The sequence below is a fragment of the Octodon degus genome, unplaced genomic scaffold (assembly GCF_000260255.1).
Source record: "Octodon degus isolate 3935 unplaced genomic scaffold, OctDeg1.0 scaffold00116, whole genome shotgun sequence".
NCBI lineage: Eukaryota > Metazoa > Chordata > Mammalia > Rodentia > Octodontidae > Octodon > Octodon degus.
Window position 1 is genome coordinate 6241824 of NW_004524692.1, and position 11375 is coordinate 6253198.

Sequence of the window (11375 nt, forward strand, 5' to 3'; positions counted from 1 at the left end):
CCTGGGTTGCTTCCATATGTTTCTGCATTTGATTCTTTAGTGCAGATGTTATTAATTCAGGGATTTCTTTTTTCATTTCCAATCTGAGATCCTCTATACCTTTCTGCAGCTGTTTCTTTATTGCAGAAGCCGTTGATTCATTGCCTTCAGCTGTGTGATTTCCAATTTGTTCTGTGTTAGTGTCCTCTGCACTTGTTACGGGTGGGCTCAGGTTCTGAGATTGCATTTTGTTCCTTCTCGTCATTTTGTGTATCACTGTCTTCTGCCCTTTGTTGTAGATCTTTGCTGTAGTTATAACCTTCACACGTACTGAAGTTCAGGTGGAGCTCTACAGAGTTTGGACTTATCCAGCTGCATCTGGCTTAGGTCTGGCTGCTGTGCTCAGCTCCTTCCTGCTGCGGACCTGGGCTAGGACTGGGTCTGGGGGTTCCCGGAACTCGGCAGAAATTCCTACTCAGCGGGAGGAGTGGGGCAGGTACGGTGGAGTGGTGGGGGGCGGCCCGAGGGGGTGGGGGAGGGTCCGGCCCACACTGCGCCTGGGCTGGGACTGGTCCCACCGGCACAGGGCAGCAGGAATCTCTCCACACACTCACCAGACCTGGGCTAGGACTGGGTCTGGGGGTTCCCGGAACTCGGCAGAAATTCCTACTGTGTGGGCAGTGTGGGGGAGGTACTGCGGAGTGGTTCGGTCAGCCCAAGGGGGTGGGAGAGGGTCTGCCCCATGCTGCACCTGGGCTGGGACTGGTCCCACTGGCGCAGGGTATTGGGAAGCTCTCCACACACTCACCGGACTTGGGCTAGGACTGGGTCTCTGGTCTCCTTCTTTGAGCTGAAAAATCTATTTTTTTTTCTGCACTCAGACACTGGCTTTCCTGGTTATTGATCTTTTGGACTCAGATCTGGACTTAGACCATTGGCCTTCCAATTCTAAAACCTTCAATGAAGAGTGAATTTATACCACTGGTTATCCTGTGTATCCAGCATGTAGACAGCAGATTATGAAAGTTCTCATCCTCCAGAGCCACACAGACACATTTCTAGAATAAATCTGTTATTTCAGTTTAATATAATCCCTTAGTTATTGTGAAATCCTCGGGCCCACAATACCTTCCAAATTAGTGGATGATAAAAGCTTAAGTAAGAGTCAGGTGGTTTGAGTTTTAGGCTCCAGGATTATTAAAACCATAAAATAGAATTTAAGATTCTCTGGAGCTAAGATGAAGTTCTTCTCTGGGTGGCAGATATTTATTTAGTTATGAAAACAGGGCAGGGAATACTGAAGAAAGGCAGAACTCTGCCTTGACTGGCAGGGCCATCCGAGCACTGTGGAAGTCCACCCAAGGGTTTCTTCAAGTAAGGCATTGAGTTTATTTAGGAAAACTATGATATCTCTAGGAAGGTCTCTACCCAGGAGTGTGATTTCTCCCTGGAATTGCTTCAACAATCTGATCAGATTTGGGGATGTTAATGGCTTTCTAGTAGTAAAGAGAACACTGGTAGTTCATAAGCTTTTACAGAATTGATTAAGGGAATTGATAGGTTCTGGCCCTAGAATGAATTGCTGAATTATGATGGTCACCTCATATGGATATAGCTCTTAAAACAATAGCTTATCTTCCTAGAGACCACCTCTCCCATTCTTCAACTCAGCCCAGGGTGCAATTTCCTTTCACCTTTCCCAACACCACAGGGAAGACCCCAATCAGCTCCTCAGATATTTTTAAACATCCCCCTCAAACTCCACCCCTAACAAAAGTCAATGAAAGCCTCAGCTTTCCTTGTCTCAGGCCAGAGGATCTACCTGACCCATCTTCCCTGGATCCTCTTGTGTCTTTGGAGTTAATAAAGGCCTCTTTTATCTTTTCTGTCCCTTTATTGCAGTGCTGAAGAACCTATCACTGTGTAAGTGACCTAAATGTCTCTAAACGTGCCCTGAAGGAGAACATTATTTCTTACGTCCCCAGGAATAAAGCCATTGACATTCAGAAGCATAGTCTTACCCTGAAGTTATGTCCATTCTTACTGTCAGGTGAGAGCATTAGACAGAAAAAATCACGGCTGACTGGATCCCCAAATAGCAGATCTTAGGGAAAACAAACAAACAAACCCCAAAACAGCATTCATTCAAAAACGCAGGGAATTTTTCTTTCACTGGGTCATTTCTGGCTTTTTTACTTTTTAGAAATTATGGTAGTACTTTGATTTACAAACTTAATTCTTTCCATGATTCTGGTCACAGAATTTATTGTAATTTGGTGGCAACCAGAATCGTGGAACAAATTCTGTGGCAAGAATCATGGAAAGAATCACATTTGTGAACCAAAGTACCACTGTATTTTTATTTTTCCTTCATCAGGTTGTTTTGAGGATTTGGGGCCTTTTTCTTCTTTACCCCATCTTTTAGTTTCTTTTCTCCTTTCAACTTTTTCCCCTCTACCTTTTTGTCTTTCTCTTATTTCCTGTGTTTTGCTGTTTATATTTTCTATTTTTTCCTTGTTTGTTCTTTCCTATAACTGTTCTTTAATATTACTCATTTCCTTTTACTCCTCCTATCTCATGTTTCTTTCCTCTTTCTCATATACCATTGATTAATTTCTCAAATTTTGTTTTAATTCTCTGGTTTCGTACTCTTACTACCTTTACTAGAGCAACTACTGAATTTTATGAATGCCTAGACAGTAAGTGAATTTTATGGTATTATCAATGCATATTGTTTCTATTGTTAGTACAGTTAAAGTTGTTCTTCTTAGTAGATAGCTACTGTAGGTCAATAGTAGGTCAATATTTGCTTTGTTTTAGTGTTCATACTGTAATTATGGATCTCTTTGCTATGAATAAGGATATACATAATTGATCCTTAGAACTTTCCCCTCTTGCTTTTTGTCTCTTATTTCCTGTATTTTGCTATTTATATTTTCTATTTTTTCCTTGTTTGTTCTTTCCAATACTCAGTTTGTATTTGATTCTATAATTTATGCTGGTTTTGTTATTATGGCTAAGGTGATATAGCTGTTGCTATTAATTGTTTTCCATGGGGTGCCAATATTGAGATTTCATTGGGGCCATTCTTGGAGAACTGACTACTGGGTCAAATATGCTACAATCTCCCATCCCAGGTAAACTGAGATAATTGGATCTTGGGGCAGAGCAATGGCCAAAACTTAATTACATAAGACACCACTGAAAAGTAGGTATTAACAATCCATATCAGAGACAAAACTTTCCACTACAATCAAGCCTCAACGCAAGACCAAACAATAGAAACACAGTAGTGTGATGAAGTTAGAAGTCAATGACAAGACAGTAGTGATATGCAAATTTATGGAAATCAAACAATACACTCTTTTTTTTCAGAACCTGAGATTGCACTCAGGCCCTTGTGCTTGCCAGGGAAGTGCTTATACTACTGAGCCATGTCCCCAGCTCCAATATACTCTTAATAAACAGTGAGTTACAGAATAAATCAGGGAAGAAATAAGAGCTTCTCGAACTACATGATAATTCCAGTACAACTTAGCAGAAACTATGGGATACAATGATAGCCATTCTAAGAGGGAAGTTTATAGGTCTAAATACCTACATCACAAAACAGACTAGGCCCAAATAAATAACCTAATTGATATTTTTTTGGCAGTGCAGTAAAGAGATAGGAAAGATAATAGAAGCCATTATTAAGTCCAAAGGCAAAGAGAGGATCCAGGGCAGATGGGTCATGTAGATCCTCTGGCCTGAGACAAGGAAAGCTGGGGCTTTCATGGCCTTTTGCTAAGGGTGGAGTTTGGGGGGATGTTTAGAAATATCTGAGGAGCTGATTGGGGTTTTCTCTGTGGTGTCAGGAAAAGTAAGATGATATTGCTCCCTCGGCTGGGTTGGAGAACAAGAAGGGAGGTGGCCTCTGAGAAGATAAGCTATTGTTTTAAGGGCTTCAGCCATATTAGATGACCACCATAATAATTCAGCAATTCATACTAGGGCCAGAACCTATCACTAATGATATATCTCAAGGTCCTAAAGAACAAGAAAAATCAAAACTCAAAGCTAATACAAAGAAAATATTTATAAAGATCAGAGCAGATATTAATGAAATTGAGACTAAAAAAGATTAGAAAAAAAAATCAAAGAATCACAGAGTTTGTTTTTCAAAAGAATAAACAAAATAAACAAGCCCTTAGTCAGTCTAACTCATAAAAGTAGAGGAGAACTCAAATCAATGCAATAGAAATGAAAAATGTGAAGGTACGATGGATACTGCCATAGTAGACATTATGAAAAAATCAAATAATAACACAAATGCTGGGGAAGCTTTGTGGAAAAAAGGCCTTCTACAGTGGTTATGGAATTGTAAACTAGTACAACCACTATGTAAATCAGTATGGAAATTACTTAAGTTGAAGCTAGGAATTTAATTTGACCCAGATAAGTCCCCCTTTGTCTATCCAAAAGAGTTAAAGGTATCATATTCCAGTTATACATACATACCAATGTTCAAAGAAGCACAATGTATCTTGAAAGTAGCCTATATGTCTATCAACAGATGGATGGATAAAGAAAAACTTCAGTCATTTGTAGGAAAATGGATACACCTTGAGGCTGTAATGCTAAGTGAAATAAATGAGACTCACAAGGTTAAATATGACCATGGTGCTATAACCAGGCTATAAATAAAGAGCAAAATAAAGGATAATAGGAAGTAGGGAGATAGCTCTCACTGAAATGAGAATGGACATGAGACAGAGGGAGTGGGAAGGGAGAGGAGGGGAAGGGGTTGAAGAAAGGAACGAGGATGAGGTCTGTACATACACTACTGCACACAAGGAATGTAAACATTCTGTATTGCAAATGTGTACTAATATAATTTTTCTGGGGGGGGCTACTGGGAATCAAACTCACAACCTCATTCCATGCAGGGACTGTACCACGGAGCTATATCCCCCAGCCCAAAAATGTTCTCATAAAAAACGATGCAAACTGAAAAAATAGGCAGGCAGTGGGAAATGAAGTTTGGGTCAACCCATCAGACAAACAACCACAAACAGTTGAGATGTTTGGTGAAGGCAAGGAAATGATGGGTAGAAGAAAAAAATAATTGTAAGTTCTAATTATGACCACATGACTATAGTTGTCATGGGTATTTTCTTTTCGTTGTGGTAATTCTTTTGTGCATATATGCAGGTTGAGAACCCCTAATTTGAAAATTCAAGATGAGAAATGCTTCTGAATATGAAGCTTTTTGAGTGTTACAATATTGAAAATTTTTCAGAGTTTTGATTTTTAGATTAGGGGTAATCGTGCAAGAAAGTCTATGCAAATATATCAAAATTCAACCAAAATTGGAAACACTTCTGATCTTGAGTATTTTTGGATAAGAAAGATAGCCTGTGTACACATAGTGAGAAAACATTTTTGTATCAATTTTATACCCGAGTACTTGATCCCCGAATGTCAGGAGAAGAATTAGCATCAATCCAGGACTTGATCTCTTTTGCAAGGGAAGAAATTAGTATGTTTTTGTTGTTTGCAACATTCTTATGCCACATAAGGTTGAATAATTATCATTTTATTTTCTTTATGTGGAGATTTGTGGTATGATTTGAGGAAATAGACATGGTGCTAAATCAATAAGAGGTGGACTTGTGAAGGTAAATTTTATGTGTAAACTTCATTGGACTATGGATACCAGGTAAAAGGGAAGGCATTATTCACCAGGTCTGTCTTAGAGGATGTTTCGAGAAGATAATAACATTGGAAGGTTGAGAGAGAACATTGCTTTTATCAATAAGGGTGAGTATCACTCAAACTGTTGAGGACTAGTATTAAAAACAAATAAAACCAGAAGATGGATAAATTTGATCTCCATGCTTAAGATGGGCCACCCAGCCTTTTTCTGCCTTCTGATATCAACATTACTGACATAATAAGGAATATTATTACTCGCAGGTTTTTCTATTGAGTTGGACGGAGAGGTATAATACTTGTCCCCCAGTTCTCGGGCCTTCAAACGATGGCTGAATTATACCACTGGACTTCCTGGTTCTCCAGCTTGTAGATGGAAAGTGGAGAGACTTCTTGGTCTTCTTGCATGAGCCAGTTCTTTTCTCTGGAGCACCTTGGGAAATATAGCTCCTTGTGCGTCTTAAACACACCTTTTTCTTTTTACCTGCCTCATCTTTTAGTGTCTGTCAGTATCCCACATCTGCTTGACTGTGAGCTCTTAGAAGTATGAGGAGCACATGGCTTTTGTAGTAAATAAATGGGTCTAATACAGCATTTATGTTAAAAATAAATTTAGACTTAATTAATATTTTTATGGAAGTAATATAGATGAGCCCCAAATGACAAAATAGCCACAACAAAATCCTGAAACACAGCAAGACAAAAGACTATTTTGGCCTCAGGAACCTTCCCTATAAAAGACGATGTTTGGTATAAGGATTAAATAAACTTATATATGTATACACATATATGAAGTATTTAGAACAATGCTTTGTGCATATTAATATTCTGTTAGATTGTGGATTATCAATTATCTTGCTGGCCGTCTTGACAGATTACAGTTAATAGATTGCTTAGCATTATAGCCAGATAAAACAACGCATGTTTAAAATTGCCCCACAAGTACATGAACTGAGGAGGTTTTTAGTGGTTCTCTTCTCTTGGTAATGAAAGGAAAGGGAAGCAGTTGCTCTCTGTGATTTGCTTGTGCGTCACTGTATCAGATTGTGTGATGAACACTGTGCATGAGAGATGATTTATAGGAGAAGCTTGAGACTGAATTTTTTTTCTTTTTTTTAGACAAATAATCTTTTATTCAATCACTATGCCTAGGTGACCAACTATTTTCTTTCTTCTCTTTTTTTAATTGCTGGAACTGTGGATTGAACATGGGGCCTTCACAAGAGCCTTTGTACTGAACCCAAGGTCTTCACACATCCCCAGCCCTTGCCTTAATTTGTCAGGGTCATAGCAAGTTAGCAAGTTGCTCTGGCTGTGCTCCAACTTTCGATCCTACTGAGTCAACCTTCCAGAGGGCTAGGATTATAAGAATGTGCCAACATACCTGCCTGTTCCTTTCTTCTAGAGATGATCTTTGCTTCCGTACTGTCTTACATATCTTTAATCCAATTTCCAGGTTTGAAATTGTCTTGGCTACATAGGTTCCTGAAAATTGGTCAAGGTTGCTGTACTGGTTTGTTCCTTCTCTTTGCATAAATCTCTTGGCATCCAAGTCAAGGGAACAAGTTTTATCATCGTGCCCCTGGGCTCCACTAGCAGGAGCTAAAGGTTAGCTGTCCAGTCTCCTTTTTCAGATCAGTGACCATCCGGAGGCTAGCACTGGATGCAGATATCTTCGTATCCCTTAGGTACCTCCAAAGCCATCCTTTCTTCCCATTTTCATCCGTCATCCCTGTCTAATGTATAACTACCTCTTGCAGGTTACTGTGATAGTCTTCTGCGAGGTCTGCCCACATTCAGCCTTCAATCTCTTCTCGATACAATCTCTCTCATGCCACAGTGAAATTTTACAAGCACAACTCATTCTGGGCCAGCCACACTGACCTGAGTTCTTTCAGGCGCTTTTATTACCAGCCCTTTTTACAGGCTCTGCCCTTTAACTAAAGAGAATATTCACTTTCTCTACTTCTTTTTAAAAGCTTCTACTCATCTTTATATTTCAGCTCCACCTTTCTCACCTGGGAAATCCCTTGCCCACACCCCCAAGTCTGGGAAAGCTCCCCTGTTGTGGGATATCATAGTGGCATGTCTCTTCCAAAGCAGTCATTCCTGCTGCAATGTTATTTGAAGGGTAATTTGGCCTCTCTCATTAAAATGTACGTAGCCTGTGGGCAGAGACCTCTATTTCAGTTCTCACTGCTGCACTCCCTGTGTTAGAATAGTGTCTCCATTTAGTGTTGTTCTTTAAGTAATGCTAAATAAACAAACACATGCTAAAATGATACCCTTATATAATTTTCTTGGGCTGGGGAGATAACTTGTGATACAACACTTGCCTGGCAAGCACAAGGTCCTGAGTTTGAGTCATGGAAAAAATAACTTTCTTTTTGTGCATGAGGGTTTCATGCCTATGAAGCAGTTGCTCACACATTAAACCACAATGCCTCGGGACTTGTATGAGTGGGTCTGGTGGTTTCCTTTGTTGCTAGCTGAGCTCAAGTAGAGCATCTTTCTTTCTTTTCCTTTTTTTTTTTAGCTGCTCAGGTTGCCTTCAAGGCAGGTCTGGTTTGGCTTGAGGATGAGGGGATTGAACCACAGCATCCTGAGCCTGACTGCTTTGTTTCAGTAGTCACTTAAATACCTGAGCTAATGGGCAGGCCCCCATGAAGTGGAGCATCTTTCTGCAGCCAGCATTGGGAAAGATCTCATTAAATTTTCAGATTCCAGATCTAGTAGTCTTAAACCGTTTATTTGTTTAAGGAAAAAGGTGAGAGGAGATCTCCACACTCTACAGTCAGCAGTCCCTCTTCCCCACCCTCCCCCCACCTGCATACACTGTCATCTTTTCCTCTGATCACTATATGAGGGGCTTCCTCCTTTGTTCCACCCCATCTTACTCAGAGGGGCACTCGCTTCCCTCCTCCACACACCCTCCACCTGAGGGGTTCAGACTTTCCTCTCGGCCCCTTTTAGTGAACAGCACTCATTTTTTCCTCACTGAACATCTGCTTCAAACTTCTTTCACCTTACATCCTTCCTCATTAAATAGCTTTTAAAAAATGAACACAAATAGAGAAAATTTCTAAGTCACCTAACTTTAAGATGAAGAAACAAATTCAGTGTCACTCTCTCTAAAGAATTGCTAATATTTTGAGACATTTTCTTCCAAATTCTGCCATGCATGTGTTTTTTACACATATCTTTAATCATACAGCACATTAAATTGTACACTCTATTTACCTGTGATATCATAATATTTTCTTGCTTTATAACCTGTGATTCATTTTTTAAAATGTATTTGATTGTTGCAGGGTCTCACTATGCAGTTCGGACTCATTGTGATCCTCCTGCTTTCAGTCTCACCAGCACTGGGATAACAGGCATATGCCATTATGTCTGGACTCTGGTTGGCTCAGCTCACCCTGGTGCAGCATGTGGTGCCAGGGATTGAACCACGGTCCCTATGCTTGCCTAAACAGGTGCTTTAGTCCGCTGAGCTATCTCATTGGCCCCAACCTATAATTCTTAATGTCTGTGTTCACTCAGTGTAGTTCAACTCCTTAGTAATTTCACCCATGGCCTGATTCTTTCTTAGATTCCAAAATTTGCTATTAAAAATAGTTAACATGAGGCATATTCTTGTGTGTGTGAATCTCATAATGCATGAGAAAAGACATTACAGGAGACATTCAATGGGGGCTAGAACTATCATGGAGGGTCTTCAACTCGCTTCTGCCACAGAGTAGATTGATGGACATTTTTCACAGATAAAGGAATTTCAAGACCCCTCAGTGAGCATCATAGACAGATTCATTAGAGTTGAAGAAGTACAAATCAGACAGAATGTAAAGCATGAGTACTCAAGTACTTTGGGGCTTGGTTCACATGTATGGTCTTGAAGATATCTCTAGGGAGGAGTGATCTAAGATGCTTTGCCTAAAAACATTCTTTGAATGTCTTGAATTTGCGTCTTCATCTTATGTTTAGGTGACTGCATTTCGTCACCTAGGTTAATCATGAACTTGAGTACTTTTAAAGGTTTTGAGTGTGATAGGCCTGGAAGAAAAGAAAAAAAGAGGGTGAAGGAATACCAATGTGGATAACCTTGGTTAACTATGTTTTATGATTCTAATTTCCTGTCTACCTATCTTTCTTTATTCTATTTTTCCTCCCTACAATGGAGTTTTATAACAGAGGACACAGACAAGGCTCAACTCTCTCACAATACCTTTTTAGACAACATAATTCTCAGTCTCATTCTTAACCAAAATCAGCCATTATTCTTAAGTTCTTTCAGTGTCTAAGGGAAGCAAATTTTTACTTTGCCCCCTGCTCCCCCTCCTCTGTATTGTGAACCAGACATTTCTCTTTCAAGGTACGATACTTCATTTTAATGCTTCTTTTTCTTTTCCTAAATTGGCGTTTTGGAAGTTGTAGCCATTTTGTATACACTGTCACCTTCCATGAACCAATTGTCTTGCGTACCAAGCACTTGCACTAGTTTCCCATGGTCCCCACATTGCAGAGCCCCTCCAGGGTTTACCTAGGTGGAAACAGTGCCTTATGGAACGCAAGTCCTTGGTTGGACTCACTGGGTTATGCATGCAGTTTGAACTCAGGCCCATCTTCAAAGCTATATCCTCCCCCCATTCTTTACTGAGAAGGAAAGCACCCACTCTTTTTGTGCTTTCAGCCCTGGCTTGCCCTTTGCTGGAGAGGTAGGTATGATGTAGAGTTGATACCCCTTTTATCCCGGCCTTACTATCAGACTGAAGTCTGAAACTTCAGGCAAGTTTCTCCATTTTCCTTTGTCTCCAGTCCAGTGCTGCCACCAGATAAAAATGCCAAGATGAGCTTGCCTCCCAGTTATGATGTAAAGAGTTAGGAAAAGTGGTCAAGGGCCCATGCCTGAAAATCCCAGCGCTCTCTGAAGCTGAGGCAGGAGGAATTCAAGTGTAAACACAGGTTGGGCAATTTAGAGACATCATAGGACCCTGTCTCAAAATTTAAAATAAAGTTTTATTTATTTTTTTAAAGGCCTGGGAATGTAGCTTATGGTGAAGGCTGTGGGTTCACTCCTTAGTTCTACCTGAATTTTACAAGAATCCCAGGGACGATCTAATGCCAATATTTCTCAAACCCTTTAATGAAATTGAAAGGGAAGAAGTACTGCCAAAGTCATTCCTTGCTTGGACTCAACTGAAAAGGAAAGTTACAAGCCTATCTCTTTAATGAACATAGATGAAAAAATCTTCAGCAAGATATAGTCAAACAGAATGTGACAAACTGTTGAAAAGATTGTAGGGGCTGGGGAGATAGCTCTGTAGAATAGGCACTTGCCTGCAAGCACAAGGGCCTGAGTTCAATCCCCGGTTCCGCTAAAAAAAAAAAAGAAAGAACAGGTTGTATATTACAGTCAAGTAGGCTTTATCCTGGGGATGCAAAATACACAAATCAAGAAATATTAAATACCACATAAATAGAAGCAAGATTAAAAAGATATGACCATCTCATCGATACAGAAAAGGCCTTAGCCAAGATCCAGCGTCCATTCACGAGGACTCCTCAAGAAAATAAGTAGTAGAAGATGTTACCTCAACCTGACAAAAGCTATTTTTTAATTCATTTTTCCAAATTTATTATTATTATTATTATTTTTTAAATTTTATTTATTTATTTATTTGAGAGAGAGAGAGAGAGAG